Source organism: Schistocerca piceifrons, chromosome 4 (genome assembly GCF_021461385.2).
Source record: "Schistocerca piceifrons isolate TAMUIC-IGC-003096 chromosome 4, iqSchPice1.1, whole genome shotgun sequence".
In the NCBI taxonomy this organism is placed as follows: domain Eukaryota; kingdom Metazoa; phylum Arthropoda; class Insecta; order Orthoptera; family Acrididae; genus Schistocerca; species Schistocerca piceifrons.
In genome coordinates, this window is record NC_060141.1 from 312,082,491 (window position 1) to 312,101,601 (window position 19,111).

Genomic DNA, 19,111 nt, shown 5'->3' on the forward strand with positions numbered 1-19,111 from the left:
CGACCGACCAGAGGCGGTGTCGCCAAACGTTTTCATCTTTTGGTTTCCTAAAACCGAACAAGGGAGAGATACAAAAATTGGACATGGGACGGTAGTAAGGATCAAACCAGACCTAAAGGATGAGCAGTTCCCTCTGCTGTCACCTACGCAATGAGAAGAACTCACATTAATAGTAGTCATGGGCCGTTTCCATTTGCGTGCACTATGGCCTGATTGGCTAACTTCAATGCTAATTACTTGGAAACTGCGCAATATATCGGATTCTTTTCTTAACAATTATTTCCTAGCACAATGTAGCCTGCAACATCATTACAAGCTGTCCAGACTGTTACTGACGAGCATATATATAAAAACTAGTATTATAATATTACTTCTTATCTTTAAAACTGCAAGCGGATATTGAAAACTACACCGTCCAGCAGCTTCGTCATCGAAAACAAAATTACTTGTGACACAAACTCATTAATTACATCACTAAAGTTCCAGTAAATGGCGGATCAAGGCTTTACTTTATTCCAAGCACTGTGTGCGTCTGCTGTTTTGCAGCAAACCCGAAAATCACAAAGTGCTACCCGCTGGTCCACATTAACCACCGTTCCCCTACAGCTTAAATCGTGGGCTGCTTCTATAAGAGAGAAATCAACACTAAAAAATAAAAAAAATAAAAAATCAGTAAAATGAACTGACACGTAAAGTAGCAGAAGTTCAGCGTGTATTACTTGATAAAGATGTGAGCAGGTGAAATGGGAGAAATTATGAAGGGAGTTCCACAAGGTTCAATTTTGGATCTTCTACTGTTCGGTAGGTATATATGTGAATGATCTTCCACTAAACATTCCTCACGTATAATTGGTACGTTCTCCAGACGATACTGATGTTATAAGAAATCCCATTAGAGAGGAAGCAGCAGAGAACATTTCTAAAAGAATTATTAAGTGGTTCTCTGGAAACAGATTCAACCTAAATTTTGAGGAAATATACTACATTGAAAGCTGTTCAACAAACAGAGCCACATAAACGGCTGATGTAGTACATGAACAGAAGTCAGAAAACAGCATAGAATGCTCTACATACTGATGAAAACCTGAACTGAAAGAAGCACATTATTTAGATGCTCAAAAAAATTAAGTTCACCTAATTTTTCTCTTCGTATAATTGCTACTATTGGCTACAAATGAAGCAACCTCCTGACACATTTTCTATTCAATAATGTCTTACGGAATAATTTTCTGGGTAACTCATCACATAGAAAGAAAGTATTGATTTCACAAAACCGAACAACAAGATCACAAGCTAAGATTCAAAAAAATAATTGGCCTCTTTGTGCTATTGTTAATCGAATTGGTATCCCTGGATATCTCCTGTCCAAGAAATTACTCTTTCTTGTTAAAAAAAAATACTATACATGTGCACCATAATTCTGTGTGAAAAATACGAAAGAGATTATTATCTCTTGTCATCTTTCCTTCTGACCATATACCTGCGTCATTTGATACTACAATTCTCTACACCAACATTCCAACAGACGAAATGATCCATATTATTATTGAAGACACTTTCACAAAGCACAAAAAGTGAATTCATATGAAAGAACTTATAACATTTCTGAGGCTCATTCTAAAGTGCATTTACTTCCGTTTCAATGGTTAACTACAGCAACAAAATGAGGGTCTTGCCATGGGTAACTACTGTGCTGGATTTATAGCTGATATCTTCATTAATCATTTTGAAATACATTGTTTTTAATTCCCAGCCCACTGCAGCTAATAGCATTTCTTTCTACAGACAGTGTGTCGATGACATTGTCATTGTATTAAAAGGAAATGTGATTAACATCAAATCACATAGTGAGACCTCAAAATGCTTCACCCTAAAATTAAATTTACATATGAAACAGAAAATAAAAATAATGAACTTAGCTTTCTGGACTTGAACCCGCCAGGGTAGCCGAGAGAGCTAATGCGCTGCTTCCTGGACTCGGGTAGGTGCGCCGGTCCCGGATCGAATACGCCCGGAAGAATAATGACAAGAGCCGGTATGCCGGCCAGCCTCGAAATGGTTTTTAGGCGGTTTTCCACATCCCACGTCCCCACGTTCCGTCTCAGTTACACGACTCACAGACATTTGAACACTTTCGCACTATTTCATGGATTACACTGGACGCAGACGGTTGTGGTACACTATTTACGTCCCGCGGAGTTCGGGGTGGCAGCAGGAAGGGCATCCGGCCACCCTCTGCAACTAACACTGCCAAATTCGTAATAACACGGCCGACTCCGCGTTGAAGTGGGACAGGGGCCACAGAAAGAAAGAAAGAAAGCTTTCTGGACTTGAAACTGCATTTAATATACTTTGACGTTTACAGGAAAGCCACCACATCGTTGATGCTTCTTCTTGTCACCCTTCTAAACCTAAATTGGTGTTCTTTCACGCTGTGATGGACTGTATTTCTCCTTAACACATTCTGCTGTTGCTGCAGACGTAATAACTTCAAGTACACAACAGCGAAAAATAGATATCAAGTAAGCATTTTACAAAAACTTCATAAAAATAAACCCAATAAGAACATAAAGTCCGCTACACTCAATAAAAATCCTTACTGTAAAAAAATACACTAAATCTCATTTCAGTGCCACATTTCGTATCGTGTAGCTCATTTGTTTAAACAGTATGACGTCAATGTGTCCTCTTCGATCTATAATTTCACCAAGCTTCTCTTCATGGATAATCAGAAGCCTTCAGCTGTCAAATTTCTCAGATTGGTATATATATAAAATTCAATTTAATATATGTCTGACTTTTTTATAGGAAGGATAGGGGGAGAATTTAAGACCCGTTTTTGTGAGCGCTTGAAAAATGAAGGTGTTGAAAATTCATGTAAGTCAACTTTTAATGAACATCTCAAAGAAGAAAACACTCTCTTCCTCCTCCACCTTTGTTTATCATGGAATTTCTTAATATAGTTGACAAGGGCTACAAAATGAACTTTTGGAAGAGTTTGAAAAAATAAACATTCCAACTTAAAATCCAACGTTTTGTTGAATGATTAGCTTGTATTGAAATACTGGATGCTTTTCAAAAGAAATTAGCTTTCAAGCAACGTAGAAAACATTTACTTATAGCTTTCTTCATGTATCAGTGCCAGTGTTGAGAATGCATAAATGTATTCTCTGTGGCTGTTAATTCTGATGTGGTTTATTTAAATAAAGTATTATAAGTTTTTGTTATTCATCGATTACACAGACAACATTACCAATAAGAAGGAGGACCAATTTTAATTGCAAAAACACATTTTGTGACAGAGCTCGATTAATCTTCAGTACTTATTATCGTCGGAGAATACGCTTTATGGTTTAAAGAAGAACCTCGGGTCGATAGCTGGAAATAAAGACACTTCGTCTACAATGGGATTAGTTATTGCTTTGAAAGAATAAATGGTTCAAATGGCTCTGAGCACTATGGGACTTAACTTCTAAGGTCATCAGTCCCGTAGAACTTAGAACTAATTAAACCTAAGTAACCTAAGCACATCACACTCATCCATGCCCAAGGCAGGATTCGAACCTGCGACTGTAGCAGTCGCGCGGTTCCGGACTGAAGCGCCTAGAACCGCTCGGCCACGCCGGCCGGCTTGAAATGATAACAGTTATCTTATCGCTTAACGGAAATTCTATCAGTGTAGCATATTTATTTGCTAAAAATTACAAACGGCGCTGACCTGAGTGGAAAGAGCTTACATGAGTGTCTTCTCATGAGATAGCACAAAATAAGCGGGGAAATAGCAATGCAGTCGGCACTTACATTGTGCAGAACACAGATACACAGTACTTATATTTAGCCACAATTTCGCTTATGAACATATGAGAAATACAGGTGATATGATACATTTCTTGTACAAAAATCGTCTTGATTTGTGTTTTCAGATCGTTTAGCAACAATTTGTCTAGTTATTTTCGTACCATCGTATTGTCATTATAAGAGTAGGTGATAACAATTCAACAATCGATTGGGAAAATTACAGTTTTGAAAGTAGTGTACGCGACAAGATATCCTGCGAAACAATACTGGATGCTTTCTCTCCAAACTACCTCTTGTACACAGTCTCTGCAAGCAAACTTCTAAAGACGTAGTGATACTGCACAATACGTGTAAAAAGAATGCATAGCAGTATAGCTACAAACGCGTTTGCCTGCCAAAAGGACAGTGAGGACAGTGCACGAAGCATTCAACGACTACTGCAGAAGAATGTTATCAAAAGATAATACCTCATAGGTACTAGCGTAAGTAGAGAAACCGCTGAAATTGCTGACATAAGTTAAGTCCCAGGGGCCGGTGCATTCCAGTCTGATTCTGTTTAAAGTATGCGGCTGAGTCAGACTCACTTTTACCATAATTTACTGTAGAACAATGAACAATAAACTGTGCTCCAATAGTTGCAAGAAAGCACAGATCACATCCGCCTGTTAGATTGGTAGCAGAAGTAATCGGCAAAGCCACCACCGAATTCCACTGACAGCGATCTGTTCTAGAATCTTGGAACATATTCTGAGCTCAAACGTAATGAGATATCTAGAATGGACAGATACCTTCACGTTAAAAGTATTAATGCTGAAAATATTGATCATGCGAAACTCAACTCGCGTTTTTTCTGATATCCTGTAAGCCATGGATTAAAGTAAAATGTAAATACAATATATCTGGAACTTCCTGGCAGATTAAAACTGTGTGCCGGACCGAGACTCGAACTCGGGACCGTTGCCTTTCGCGGGCAAGGGCTCTACCAACTGAGCTATCCAAGCGCGACTCACGCCCCATCCTCACAGCTTTAATTCCCCCAGTACCTGCTGTGATGATGGGGCGGGGGTCATGCCTGGGTAGCTCAGTTGGTAGAGCACTTGCCCCCGAAAGGCGAAGGTCCCGAGTCCCAGTCCCGGTCCGGCCCACAGTTTTAATCTGCCAGGAAGTTTCATATCAGCGCACACTCCGCTGTAGAGTGAAAATTTCATTGTGCAATATTTTTTGACTTTCGAAAACGTATGACTCAGTATCACCAAAACGATTAAGGAAAGGACGATGATATGAGATAGGATAAAATAAGTGGGGAAAATGGGGGCTTTCGGCACTTGAATTATAAATGACGTAGATACAAACACTTAGATTTAGTTACAGTTTCATTGATGAACGTATGAGAAATACAAGTGATGTGATAGATTTCATGTACACAAATCGTCTTCATTTGTGTTTCTCTTGAATTATGTTACAAAGTCGCTATGCAGAGTGAGCCGACGCAAGTGTGGTGGGATCTCGAAGGTCAGCCAGCCCGGCAACAATAAAGATTTTGGTAGCGGCCGCGAAAATGGAGTTTATTCAAACTGTATACACATAGAAGATTTTTATCTTTTGGGGAAGAAATACAGAAAGTAAGTATAGTGTTTAGAAGACCATTTAAAGACAATTCTCGTAAAAAAAACGCCCTGTCAATAATGCATTTACGTTGGACACTACACACACCTAAAGCGTGGTGAATTTTCAAATAAATTAATAAGAATTACACTAATTTTGCAACAACATAAAATTGTGGAATAAAAGCCTCTAAACAGTTCCTTTCAGCTTATATCGACATTTACACATCGCCTCCAGAGACCGAAGATCACATTTAATAGTTACAAACAATTTGTACTGAATTTAATCAGCCCCTAGAAACAATCAACGGTACTTAGTAGCCGTAGGATAGTTTATGAGTATTTCGTGCTATTTTAATCTTATTGTCCAAACAATGAGTGTAATTTAGAAAGGGAGTGCCTGATACGCAGAAACTCACTGCACTAGTAAAATCAGCAGGTAAGAGCTGTGTGGATTATTGTGCCACAGGTAATCTTCAAATTAGAATTACACATCTGTTCTGTGGTATGTTTGTCGTAAATTTGTAAATTTATAATCTGTGATTTTAGACACTGCTTTTAACCATAAAATTAGAGGCAATTTACCGTTTTCACTGGTGCGTCAGTGTGCGTCATCTATTCTATTATCATGTTTCTATTTTAAGTCCATTAAATGATTGTTTATGTGCTGAGCTGCAGTAAGACGGCGACTATTATTACGGGAAATGATGGGACAGCACTTAAAGCGGCCGACGAGACTGCGATATAACGAGGCAGCTTCAGGGCATCTGTAGCTGGGTCGCGGTGTAAGACTGACATGCAATGTTGTTTTTCTTCGTTTTCTTTGACTTTATCCAGTATCTTCATGGGATCGGCTTGTTAATTATTGGGTTTTGAAATGTAACTGGTAGAGGGTGGCAGTATGCCCTTCCTGTCACATCCCTTCACCCCTCTCCTTACCGCCCCCCCCCCCCCTCTACCCGCCAACCTCACGAGGATGAAATTTGTGTGCCTCAACTGCCTGGGACCTATGTTATTGGTGTGAAAGAGTGCTACCGTTTTCTAACTCTTCGTAAATCGTATAACGGAGGCAGGATGCATGTACCAGCCCGGTGTTCACGCAGTTGGATGTGGGAAACCGCCTTAACACCATATTAATGCTGGCAGGCATATAAGCCCTCATCGTTAATCCGCTGGCCAGATTTGATGCGCAGTCGGCGCCAAATCCTGGAAGGGGTGTAGTATCGAGCGCGCGTATTCGCACTGTGACGGACTGTGATATGAATGGCGATGCAGCCACTAGTTTCAAATCTAGATTATTTGATCGTAAGAGTGTGCCACTAAATTAGTTAGATAAAGGTGGACATGTAATAATGGTTTTGAGTATGGTCAATATGCAAGTGTTTCTTTGGTAGATTAGATGGAACTGTCTTAGCGTGAACCGTTCTGAAGTTATAGACTGTGGACTGATTCAAGCAACAGCTGTTTAACGCCATTTGATATTCAGTAAATTAGTTTCAAATATAATTTTATTCCAGTGAAATTATTTACAGCGTATCACTTTTACCACGTAACGTTACATGTTCTTCGTCACATGAAATATTAATATTCACAGTCCAGGGACGTAACATTAACGCTTGTGTTGTCGAAGTTAAGACAGTGGGCTTGAGTTTTCATTGTTGACCACACATTCTGCCGACGACCATCGGGGTGAAAATGTATAATGGCCTTTTCACCCAGATTTATTGTTCTACACATCTCTTCAATTTCCCTTTCGACTTCTTCGACATTCAGGGCCGAATAACACGGGGAAAACAGTGCATCTTGCCTTATGTACCGAGCGATGTGGCCCAATGATAAAAATTGATATGTGTTGACGGCAGTTCAAATCCTAAAACGGAACTTGTGCTCCATCTGTAATGCTTTCCCATAAACCTTCTTTTTTTTTTTTTTTTGTCCTACGCCCTTTTTAATCTCAGCCTTCATTTTCTCAAATCATACTTCTCTATCTTTGTTCTTGTACATATAATATATTATCTCACTTTCCATACTACTTGTACACATTTTTTATCCTTACTGTCTTACTGTACAATGTCGAACACTTTTTCTCTAAGTGGACAAACCCATTTCAGTCGATTCTTCTTAAATATTGCTTCCTTCATGAAGCGGAACGTACATTTCTAAGACCAAACAAATTGTCATAAAACACACATTCAGTTTTCTATTCCACATTGAAGATATAATGAATCAAAATGTCACCCACCTCTTCAACACATTTCTGTTTAATTTTATCTTAAATTTTATGGAGTAAACAGAGCTGAAACGTATTTTCAAATATATTGGAGAACTTAGTAAATCTGATCACCTGTGTTGTTTGCTTTCACCTGTAATGGTCACATAACTGCATCGTGCACAACAGTCTGACGTGAGTATCTGTCATAAAAATTTTCCTTTTACTATCCGAGCACGAGATTTCACTTGTTATGCCGGAAAAATCTCACTACTGTAATCAGATGAACAATGTAGTACCGTAGTCGAGTTTCTGCTGATATTACAGCGCGCTTTATGACACTAATAGAAACTTTTCCTTGATTCCTAGAGTAAATTCAGAGAATTTGTTAGCCTCGATGGCAGATTGTATGTCGACAGACTAGAACTACGACCTCACTGAAAACCATTAGCGAAGAAATTGTTGCAAGCACAGCTTTAAACTGTAGCCCAAGTAATAACAGTTGTTGTGACATTTCCATATGGTGGGCCAAGGAACAAATGCTTCTTAAGAAATGATTTAAGAAGAGTAATTAGCAAATTCCTTAGCCATATAAAAGTTATATTTTATAAATGGAAAGCTGCTATCAAAGTTTTCCTGATGTAGCATAGCTAAGCTGTTATATACACTCCTGGAAATTGAAATAAGAACACCGTGAATTCATTGTCCTAGGAAGGGCAAACTTTATTGACACATTACTGGGCTCAGATACATCACATGATCACACTGACAGAACCACAGGCACATAGACACAGGCAACAGAGCATGCACAATGTCGACACTAGTACAGTGTATATCCACCTTTCGCAGCAATGCAGGCTGCTATTCTCCCATGGAGACGATCGTAGAGATTCTGGATGTAGTCCTGTGGAACGGCTTGCCATGCCATTTCCACCTGGCGCCTCAGTTGGACCAGCGTTCGTGCTGGAGGTGCAGACCGCGTGAGACGACGCTTCATCCAGTCCCAAACATGCTCAATGGGGGACAGATCCGGAGATCTTGCTGGCCAGGGTAGTTGACTTACACCTTCTAGAGCACGTTGGGTGGCACGGGATACATGCGGACGTGCATTGTCCTGTTGGAACAGCAAGTTCCCTTGCCGGTCTAGGAAAGGTAGAACGATGGGTTCGATGACGGTTTGGATGTACCGTGCACTATTCAGTGTCCCCTCGACGATCACCAGTGGTGTACGGCCAGTGTAGGAGATCGCTCCCCACACCATGATGCCGGGTGTTGGCCCTGTGTGCCTCGGTCGTATGCAGTCCTGATTGTGGCGCTCACCTGCACGGCGCCAAACACGCATATGACCATCATTGGCACCAAGGCAGAAGAGACTCTCATCGCTGAAGACGACACGTCTCCATTCGTCCCTCCATTCACGCCTGTCGCGACACCACTGGAGGCGGGCTGCACGATGTTGGGGCGTGAGCGGAAGACGGCCTAACGGTGTGCGGGACCGTAGCCCAGCTTCATGGAGACGGTTGCGAATGGTCCTCGCCGATACCCCAGGAGCAACAGTGTCCCTAATTTGCTGGGAAGTGGCGGTGCGGTCCCCTACGGCACTGCGTAGGATCCTACGGTCTTGGCGTGCATCCGTGCGTCGCTGCGGTCCGGTCCCAGGTCGACGGGCACGTGCACCTTCCGCCGACCACTGGCGACAACATCGATGTACTGTGGAGACCTCACGCCCCACGTGTTGAGCAATTCGGCGGTACGTCCACCCGGCCTCCCGCATGCCCACTATATGCCCTCGCTCAAAGTCCGTCAACTGCACATACGGTTCACGTCCACGCTGTCGCGGCATGCTACCAGTGTTAAAGACTGCGATGGAGCTCCGTATGCCACGGCAAACTGGCTGACACTGACGGCGGCGGTGCACAAATGCTGCTCAGCTAGCGCCATTCGACGGCCAACACCGCGGTTCCTGGTGTGTCCGCTGTGCCGTGCGTGTGATCATTGCTTGTACAGCCCTCTCGCAGTGTCCGGAGCAAGTATGGTGGGTCTGACACACCGGTGTCAATGTGTTCTTTTTTCCATTTCCAGGAGTGTACATGGTGAGTCACTAACTAATGCCACCTAGAGTAACTCCGAAAGTATGATAGTAACTGAAAAGTTTGTGGAACAAATGTTGATGGGACAACAGGGGCCATAATATGACGTTGGTTTTTTGTTGCTAGGAGGGGCCGCTTCAGAGATATGAAGGTTAACTTCGTTTTTCTAAACGGGATGCTATGGTTAGGTACTTATTTTCTCATAGCGGCTATCGAGACGAATCCAGTGATATGTAACGGTAAGGTTTTTGAAGATCAACGAAGGTCAAAAAGGTGGCATGAACGTCCATTTACAGAAGGTGTTCGAAGTGATGACCATTGGTATCAATGCAGGGCTACAATCTTCTTATCATGGACTGAATGGTATTCGTCATCACATCGGCACTTATCGAATCACATGCTCTGACATTTCTCTCTCGCATTTCTTCTGATGTAGTTGGAACGTCTTTATAAACAATATCTTTTACGAATCCCCACAAGAAAAAATCCAGAGTCGTCAAGTCTGGCGAAAGAGCCGCCACGACACATCTCCTCCCTGTCCAATCCAGCGATTTGGGAATTGTCTCCGCAACTCATTTCTAGCCATCAGCGGAAAATGTGCAAGACACCCGTCGTGTTGATACCATATTCTGTTCCTTGTTCCTAAAGGTATTTCTTCCAATAACAGACCTAATGTTTCTTGCAGGAATGTGGTGTACTTCCTACCGTTAAGATATACTTCGATGAAATAGGGGCCTATAATTCTGTCCTCCAGAATTCACGCCATATATTCGACGACCAGTTTTTGGTGTGCAACTTGGCGTAACCAACATGGATTAGCAGTTGCCCAATAATGCATGTTATGCAAATTAACATTACCATGGTTCGTGAATGTAGCGTCGTCAGTAAATAAAATCAAATTAATAAATGTGTCATCCCTCCAAGTCTGAAGTTGAGTCCATCGGCAGAATTCAACGCAGGACACACACCATCTAATTCTTGGTGGAGACTGATATGGTAAGGATGATATTTATGGTGATGCAGAACACGAACAACGCTACCCTGGCTCAAGCCAGATTCCCTTGCGATTTGACGTGAAGTAACACAATGATATCGAACCACACTGGCAAGAGTACCAACTTCCGTTTTATCGTTGGTAATTTTCCTTTACCGGATATGTTTGCGGTGCATTAAAGATCCAGTTCTTCTCAATTTATCATACACATACTTAAATGTACGACATGTATGTTGAGTAGGTTGAGGATATCTTTCAGTGTGTAAGTCTGTAGCTCTCACTGAATTTCGTTGGCATTCTCTGTAAGTGAGAAGCATATCGACTTGTTCTTCGAGGGAATAAATCATTCACATTCGCTTGATTTGACGATACTAGTCTTACTGTTCCTATTAGTGTTTTGTTGCCAAACCGTCGAATGGTGTTTACATATCAATGGTACGTTAGATGGATACGCCGTATGCGACGAATATTTACTATTGCATTTGGACTATATAAGAGAGAATTGTCAGAGCATGTGCTTCTACAAGTGCCGAAGTGATAAGGAATAACACTCAATCCATAATATGAAGATTGCAGCACTGTATTGATACCAGTGGTCATCACTTCGAACACCTTCTGTAAATGGACGTTCATGCCACCTTTGTGACCTTCGTTGACCTTCAAAGACCTTACTATTACACGTCATTGGATTCGTCTTGGTAGCTGCATTTCAGAAAATAAGTACCAAACTATAGCATCCCATTTAAAAAAAGACGAAGTACCTCACCCACAAAACTTTTGAGGTACTATCATACTTCCGGAGTTATTCTAGGTGGAAATAGTTAGTAATTCACCCTGTATATTGGTAAATAAGAAAATTCAGTTCGAAAGGGCAAACGGTTAGAATTATGGCAGCAAAAAGGAAAGGAAAACTAAATAAATTTCTTTAGACTACAATGTGTATATGTTACGAAGCATTTTCAAACACTAAGAAATAATTTTCATCTATTTTGTATGTTACGTATTAACTATAACCAAAAGGCAGCAAAGGTGCGAGGCATTTCCATCCTTTCCTTGGACGTATACATAATTGAGTCATTTTTCTCTTTGACTAAAATTCGTAATGGTTACAGATAGCAAGTTTATACTGACTTATTTTGATGCAAATATCTTCTGCAGTAGAGGAGAAAAGTAGAACTATATGACATAGTTTGATAGTACCCAGGTGATGGAAAATCATTAAGGTCGAAGATCACCACTCTCATACACAGGACAGAATGTTACATTCAGAAACCCATTTCTATAAATAAAATTTAGTTAGATTAATGGAATGTGTTTTCATTTCATAAAAATGCAGCTGTAGTTTGAATACCGTAATGCTGAAGATTTTTAGGACTTGCGTAAGAATGGCGTATAGATTTAAATTTTTTAACATTGATTTATGAGTATACTGAATAAGTACTGCAGTTTTGTTAATGAAACATTTCTGTTGACTTCTAAATTTTTTGTACCTGTCTGTATACGTTGAAGCTCATACTTGCACTGAATTTCTCAGTTTTTCACCGTTACACTATTTTCTTTCTCAGTTTTTCCTTTCACGTGTACCAAGCCACATTACTATCAGGTTTCTCACTGGAGTTAACCTTCTCCATCCGAAATATTTATATCTCGATTGTAATCTTCGTCAGTTTAGTTTTTAAATGTGTCCAACTGAAAATACTGTATTTTCATTTTTATGGGTGTATAGATCTGGATGGAGATTAATTTCTCGTTTCATAACGATCTTACAATAGAGTGGAAAATATGAATATTTCGCTGTGAGGTCTCGTCGATCTTCATGTTATTATATATGTGTATTTTGGACAGTAAAGAGACAGGAAACCACTGGCATATTCACAAGAAGCATTTCTGTGTATGCCTTAAGTGACAACGAATAGTGTGGATTACCTACATTCTGATGGCGAAATAGAAATTTTACTTCCAATTCCTACTGCCTCCAAACCCAGTGTGTTAACAACAGCACTTCCTCCTCACTGTTTAGTTGAAGGATCTAAGGTTTTAAATGCCCTTCATTGAGTTCTGTATGAATTTCACTAGTATGAAGTAAAACTAATCTTCACCTAAACTGGTTACTTGATGTATAGCGCACTGTTGAATCATTTTTCTGTGGTTGTTGGCTATAAAATTAATGTCTGCAGTTTACAAATAAGGGAAAGACAGAATAATAATAAGTACTGCATAGATAATACTGCATATATGGAATACAAAAAATCATTATCATCTATTCTCTCTCTGGACACATAAAATATGTACTGCAACCTATTTGTAACACAGAGCATGATCATTATAGAGAAATGCTTATACGCAGTAACAGCCAAGTTCCTGATGATCATGATAATCAAGCACTAGAAAATGTGAAATCTGGTTGCAGCAGATTGGGTTTCCATTAGGTTCTCCAGTTTACAGGGACACTCATAAGGCATATTGAGTACATATTTTATGAAACATTGAAATGAAATAAAATATGCTATACGAGCTACAGATCTAAAAGGTCAATCAAAATAAAACAAAAATTAATTTTGCTTACTGATATGAATACAGTACTTGCAGAAAACAAATTCACTGTAGATGTAACACAGTGAGCTGTTGCCTCTTGGCTATTCAATTCATAAAAATAATAAAACACAAATTTGAAAATTTTACTGACATTCACAACAGTTCACACAAGTGTTCATGAGCCTTAAAGTTACCCACAGTCATTCATATCAGTTGCATCCACATCTATAAAATTTAGACGAACTGTAGTGTAATTGAATATACAGAGCTACCAAAACAAAATAGGCACAGCACTGCAGACAACCATAAGTAATGTGTGTACTGAAATTATAGTTAGGAAATGAAGCAACAAAATGGAAATTAAAACTGACAGTTGGGAAACAGACACCCACCATGACAAATTTCCATTCAAATAGAGACATGAGACAAAAATAAAATGATACTTGATGAGAAAATGGAACCAAAAAGGAGACATGCAGTGGTACACCACAACATTGAATACAAAATGTATGAAACGACAAACATGAGAAAAAATATGTGAAAATTATAACAATAAACCACAAAAAATTTAAACATTTAAAAGATTACATGGGTTATAACAAATGGAACAAAAAAGTAGAATACTTAACATGCAGCATGAAAAACATATATACTGGTAGCCTGGAAGTATGATGGAAATCACGTAATGTTCACAAATCATCTGTCAGAAAATAATATGACGATAAATCACTGTAGGTTTACAAAAGAGCTACCACCTTTGTTGAAGTTAAGTTAAATAAGAAGTTCTGCTAAATGTTGACATCAAGTTAGTAAGCGATATTTTTTGAAGTTACTGTTTTGCATACTGGCCCCCAACAGCTGTTCATCAAATGTTGCCCATTCACCCAATGAATAACAATTTTTTTCTCACCAGATAATAACCATCCTCAATCCTACCACTTCAAAATCCTAAAAATCAACTTTCACCTTACACCCAAACTGTGTAAGAAATATCATAGTCATCAAAACATAAACTTTCTAGAAAACAAACAGATGCCTTAGAGAAAGTTAATGGGAAAAATTAGAAAGGGTGCACTGATACAGCTAAATTGTCTTGTAATGTTGTAGAAAGTTATCTAGCTACAATTGTGATGCCCATAATGAATGGCTTTATTGTATTGATAACAGTGAAGAAAACTTTCTAGAAAACAAATGGATGCTTTAGGAGAAAGCTAAAGGGAAAAAATTAGAAAGGGTGCACTGATACATCTAAATTGTACTGTAATGTTGTAGAAAGTTATCTAGTTACAATTGTGATGCCCATAATGAATGGCTTCATTATATTGATAATAGTGAAGATGATCTAAAGAACTCAACTGCCAACCTACAGAATATTATTGAGTTTTCCAAACAATAATGGTTTTTTCAAACTGTGCTCCCGATAATCAAGTCTAATATATCACTCAATGGATAGTGCTTGCAAAATTATCACATATCTACGTGTGCTATTAATAAAAAGTATAAATTTCAATTGGAATATACAGTGCTTCAGTGGACTGGAAATAACATCCAACCAGTTGCAAAATGAAGGTTTATTAAGCCTAGATCATGGTTTTGGCAGTTTTAAAACTCTTTTCTTCAGAAGATATTGTATATACAATCAAATATTATCTATATCCAATGTGAGAGTTGTTGACTCTGTTCCACTGGGATACAGAAGATATGTGAGTCAATGTACAATACCTTCTGGAGAAGACACTTTTGGAACTGTTGAAACTATGATCAATGTTTCACAAATATGTATTTTGCATCTGGTTGGGTATTATTTCCAATCCATTGAAGCTCTTGCATGCACAGTTGCTGAAGTGCAGCCATTTTTACAATCTTAGATTATACAGTACTTGAAACTTGTACAAAATCATACCTGGGAAATTATTTAACTTGAGAAATTACTCACAGATAGAATGTAACTGGATATGCTCCTTCTACTATTTGAGCTGCATCATACTGTATATACACCACTATTGATGCAAACATTTTTGTTTTTTGTTGTTTTTCTCCTTTACTCACAAAGGTCTCTAGCCAGGAAATTTCTTGTTTTAATCAATACATTAAATTGAAGTAGGTATCCTGAATATAGTAAGATAATGTTTTGTGGACTTAGTCGAACATTAAATTATTTATTCCCAAACAATTACTAATATTTTTGCACGTTTGGCAGCTTAACTTTGAAACAACACAAAGATGAAAAGAATGGTACAGAATAGAAAAACGTGTAAAATGAGATGAATAATGCTAAAATAAAATTGTTTGTTGGTAGCTACACAGAACTGGACACGTGGACATCCTTCAGAGGCGAGATCCGATCTTCCACTATATGAAAAGGTTCTTTTCCCCTACTCAGGAAGTAAAATGTGTCCTGTGGATTTCAACTAGTAAAACTTTAATGTTTTTATAGTGCTTCTAAATCAGCCTGTTAACGCTGAGAATGTTTGTACTGAGTTATCAGAGAGCGCCAAAAGCACTAACCAGAAGACAAATGATAGACACGTAATTTTCAGTAAAGTATATAAAAATAATTGTCGGCTGAAATAAGAAATTGTAATTTATATGCTTTTTTATTTCTTTTCTGTTTCTTCTTCTTAAATGTGTATGCAGTCGCGCGCGCGCGCTCTTGCGTGCGTGCGTGTGTGCGTGCGTGTGTGTGTGTGTGTGTGTGTTTTCAGATTATTTGATTACATATTTATTTACAAAAATTTCCACGTTTTGGGGACGTAAAGAAGTTGCTGACTCAACCCCACATTAGAAATGTATTTCTTATTATTGATATCGTAGGCTGGTAATAGATATCTCTACAGAGTATTTTTTGAAGGTGAATGAAGATGCATGCAGAAAAGACAATATAGTCTGGACACCTCATATAAGACTTATTTTGGCCATCATAAATTCATAAATGATATCCATCTTAGTTGCCGTTAACTCGTTTTAGCTACCTTAGGACGATGCTTGTTGGTTACAATCCTCAAATAAAATTCATCGGTACCTCCACTTCAATAAGCAGACATTTAAAATGCAGATTGATATACTGTAAAAGTGGATAATTTTGTGACTAAGGTATTGCTTTGTGACAATAGCCCACTCTCCCCTTTTATTTTTAAATGCGGTAATACTGCTCTGTGGCAGTGTGTTCCTGCGTAGTGTTGATATTGATGGCAAAAGTTACGAGTATGTACATTTCAGCCGAGCTGGTCAAAAAGCTATTTTGTTTGTACGTGGGAAATCCTGTTTAGTGGATTTCTTTACCCCACCCACTGCCTGTAACTTTGCAGAGCTGACTAACTAAAGGCATTTCAGTGTATGTACGTTGTATGTGGTGGCCATTCTGTAATAGTATTAAATTTTAGTGACATTTTGTCAGCAACTCGAAAGAAAAAATCTTATTCCCATGGATTAAAGGGGTAACTTTGCGACGGGACACACATATGCAGAAACAAGTGTAACAACTTATCTTATATAAAAAAAAGTCTCATAACTGAACTTAGAGACATTTGTGAATAAGGACAATGTATTTTTTAATAAAGACAGTGTATTATTTTCCATTATGACTTTATTTCTAAAAATAGAGTAAGTTTTTCTCTCATACTTGTAAGCGTAATTTGGACGTTATTACCATCCTTCGAGAGTATTGTGTTAAATGGAAATGTTGTCACCGTGTTTTCTTTTTTCCTCATTAGCTATCACTGAACATATAGGTAAATAAATGTATAACCGTTTTAATAACCTTACTAAATTCAGGTCAGTTACTTTCATCATTTTTATTTCGTTTCAATGAGTTTAGACCTTTTAATTATTTAGGCAACGGCCTTGCCGCAGTGGATACACCCGTTCCCGTCAGATCACCGAAGTTAAGCGCTGTCGGGCGTGGGTGGCACTTGGATGGGTGACCCTCCGGACCGCCATGCACTGTTGCCATTTTTCGGGGTGCACTCAGCCTCGTGATGCCAACTGGGGGCTACTCGACGGAATAGTAGCGGCTCCGGCGAAAGAAAACCATCATAACGACCAGGAGTGCGGTGTGCTGACCACACGCCCCTCCTATCCGCATCCTCATCTGAGGATGACACGGCGTTCAGATGGTCCCGATGGGCCACTTGTGGCCTGAAGACAGAGTGCTATTAATTATTTGATTTTTGTGAAGATTTGCTAAATAAATCTTACCACATTGAAAATCTTTGTGAGAAATATTTTTCTGCCTATGGATAAAACAAAACTAATAAAACTGGGCAAATTTGTAAGAAAGTTATAACCGTGTGCCATAATGAAACACTAGGTTAGCTTAGATGTATGAAAGATTAGTTTAATTTTACTTTACCTGTCTTCAAAACACAATGTTGTCATGAGCTCAGGATAACTTTGTGACAACATTCTATATTCTGAATAGCTCATTAGGCTAAAAAAATTTATTTCTGTCAAAATCAAAGAATAAAATTTACAGAATTTCATGAATGGGTAAGTTAAATACGTCAGTGCATATTTTTATAATATTTTGTTACAAACAGTGCTAGAATTGTCACAACGTTTCCCAGTTTTACTGTACCTACTTTATGTGTAAACTTTACGTGTAATAGAAAGCATCTCTCATGAATATACATGCAAGGGATTTTAAAACACGTCTGGTGTTCACTCTGTTGCCTTTACAGTACTTTCAAATATTTCAATACTACATGGTGTGGTCTGTTTGCCAGTCCATAAATACAAAATATTTGCTGTTAGAATTTTTTTTTTGCATTGTTAGGTAATTATCTACTCTTTACCCTTTTAGTTTTTTATTCAATACTCCTCAGTTTTTATACACTCATGTTCAGAAGGGAAAAAAAGAAACAGAACACCTTGAACGACTAGAGATTCACAGGACGCATACACTGGTGGATCAGTGTGGCTTGAGCAGACGTGCAGGACGCTTCGAAGATGCAAGCGCGAACCGTACCGTAAAATCCGTGACTTCGAAAGAGGACGCATTATTGGGATGAGTAAATTTGACGCATTCATTTGGGAAATTTCTGCTCGTGTGGGACGAAATTTTTCGGCAGTGCAGCAGGTGTGTGCCGAATGGTTCGCGGAAGACTGTAGAACACGATGAGATGGGTAAGGTCGCACCATCCAGAACAGCCTCTGAGGACATCGACACGTCATCCGAATGGCATTGCAGGAAAGATCTGCGTCATCCTCGGCTCTGGCGCAACAGTGGAAGAGTGTAACAACACATCGTACACTCTCAGGCAAGACAGTCTCTCGCTGATTGTTACGGCTTCGTTTACATGCGCGTCGTCCACTTCTCCTCCTACCTTTTAAGAATGTGCAGAAGTATGCTGGGCGGCAATGGTATATGGAAAGACGTCACTGAGGATAGGAATGGCGTCAGACAGTATTTTCGGACGAACCCAGGTTCTGTTTGCTTGAAAATAATGGCCCCATTTTGGTTCGCCGCAGGCAGAATAAATGGCATCACTGTGACTGCATTCGCAAAAGACATAAAGCGCCAGCTCAAGGCCATATGGCGTGAGGTGCTATTGTGTACAACCACACACCCCAGACACCATTTTTCAGCAAGATAATGCACGACCACGTTGCTGCAAGAACACGTGCCTTCTTGGTGTCACAGGATACCAGCCTTTTACACTGCTCCAGCAGATCACCAGGCCTGTCGCCTATCGAAAGTGTGTGGGATATGGTGAAATGACAGGCGCATTGCTGTGACCCAGTGTCAACCGCCACACATGAACTTTGGGACGAGGTGAATGCGGCATGGATGGCTACACCACAGGGCGTCATTCGCACCTTATACGCTTTGACGCCAGCACGCGTGGTACAAGTTATCAAGGGCCATGGAAGACTCTGTGTC

The 19,111-nt window shown here is 39.4% G+C and overlaps 1 pseudogene; it reads left to right on the forward strand.

Annotated features, from left to right (window-relative positions):
- Window positions 1-17,063: 17,063 nt before the first annotated feature.
- Window positions 17,064-17,181, forward strand: LOC124796810 (annotated as a pseudogene).
- Window positions 17,182-19,111: the final 1,930 nt, after the last annotated feature.